At 41.9% G+C, this 1,829-nt stretch overlaps 1 long non-coding RNA gene across 1 annotated transcript; it reads left to right on the top strand.

Moving 5' to 3' along the window:
• Positions 1-1,037: 1,037 nt before the first annotated feature.
• LOC142382934 (uncharacterized) lies at positions 1,038-1,378 on the top strand. The gene is made up of 3 exons (XR_012769969.1): positions 1,038-1,056; positions 1,146-1,187; positions 1,274-1,378. It is a non-coding gene; the product is annotated as an uncharacterized LOC142382934 (long non-coding RNA).
• Positions 1,379-1,829: the final 451 nt, after the last annotated feature.

The following is a 1,829-nucleotide window of genomic DNA, read 5'->3' as shown; positions in this document are numbered from 1 at the left end:
CTTTTCATTTTAGAGGGTTTTTTTGCACCACACTGATTTCACATACGATTTTCTTTTTTTTTTACCAAACAGGGGGGCTTAGAGTGCTCATGGACAAATGCGAACGTCCGGTAGAAGGTGATGAACCTTGCTCCGCCTAACATCAGCTGGGCGAAACATGCTATTCGGAAAGTCTGGTACAAAACAGGTGAGCTATACACTATTTGCTATGCACTATATTGAAAAAGGTTCATATTTTTTCTATGCATGGAATTACAGTTTTGTTCTACTTGCTGAAAAATCATCTCCTCACACAGATAACTACAAGCTGGCAGAGAAGAAATGTGAGCAATATATGGTAAATTCCTGCACAGAGACAGATGATGGCACAGCCATTAACCAGAAAAGAGTGCGCAGGCCCCCCCGGGGATATTCCTTCAGTGAGGGTAAGGCCTCTTCAGTACAGACTGAATTATGTACAAAATTAAATACGTAAATGTTTCCCTGTCAGTACAAATTATGGTCTTTCGTTGCAGATGAGTCAGCTCTTCAGCCAAGGAAGCAGGCCAGGAATGTGGTTCGATGTGAAAGCCCAGTTGGTAAGTTTGTCAAATAATTTTGCGTATCTTGGTGCCTACATCACAGAAATCACCCATTACATGTTATGTGACTAATCTAATTGGTTCTTTTTTTTCTTTTCAGAACAACACATTCCTTCACCACCATCATGTAAGCGTTTTCCCAATTGTGCGATGTATTGGCATGGGCTTCTGTTTTCAAATTACATTCATAAGAATCTCGCCATAACATAATTGACATCTGTGTCATCTTTCTATTCAGGGCAAAGATCTCAGAGCAGTGTAGCCGCCAGTCCCTCCAGCCATGCACCCAGCTGTCAGACGGGTGAAGACTCGGATATTGAGGAACAATCACTATTCCCGGAAGTCGAGGGTATATTTGCTTTGAATTATATATTTATACTATCTGATAGCAAGCTAACAATTTTCTTTTCAAAAACTTCAGGAATGACCCATGGCGAAGAGTGGGGGGCATCAGACATGGCTGTCCTAATAAAGCGTAAGTACTTGATACACAATTGATGTTCACACAGCAAAAGTGTTTTGAGTGTAAAACTACAATGAATTTCATCTCAATTCTACCTTTAGTTATGAAGGAACAGAAGGCCATCCAGTTGCAAACAAGAAGAAGTAAGTACTACATGCACACATTTTCACTTTTAACAAGTATATTAATTTAAAAAAAATAATATCAATTCTATAATAAATACACCTAGCAATGGAAGAGCACATGGGGCGTGTGACCAGAAGGATGGAGGCTATCGAGAGGAGGATTGAGGGTTTGGAGAAGAAGTCGGACACGTTGGAGGCTGCTGTTATCTCCAACCCGCCTCAGCATCAGCCTCCTCAGCAGGAAGAGGTCCTGTTGAGTCCATGCAACACAGTGGAGGAGCTGGAGGAGCTAGACAGGAGTCTGGCCCAACCAGACAGAAGGAACCAAATGGTAATTAATTGGTTATAATTATATATGAAGATGTATGCATGTAATGTGTTTGATTTGAATAATGAAAGTAGACCACATAAGCTCTGCATTTGTTTTCACTTCATTTCATTTGTTTTGTCTTTTTCTAGAAACGTTTCCTGGGAAGCCTGGGTGGAGCGAATCCGGGGGCCGCAGTTCGCCGCATTTTACGGCAGGTGGCAACAAATCAGGCCTGCATGCAGAACTTCCCACTGATGAAGGTCGCCGACATTGAGGAGTGCATTGGCCATGGACTGAGGTTTGCACCGCACAGAAGGTAAATGTAAACTTTAGTCTGTCATATCGATCTC

The sequence above is a fragment of the Odontesthes bonariensis genome, chromosome 6, assembly GCF_027942865.1.
Source record: "Odontesthes bonariensis isolate fOdoBon6 chromosome 6, fOdoBon6.hap1, whole genome shotgun sequence".
Lineage (NCBI taxonomy): Eukaryota > Metazoa > Chordata > Actinopteri > Atheriniformes > Atherinopsidae > Odontesthes > Odontesthes bonariensis.
Note: the sequence above shows the minus strand (reverse complement) of the source record. Positions and strands in the feature narration are given on the sequence as shown.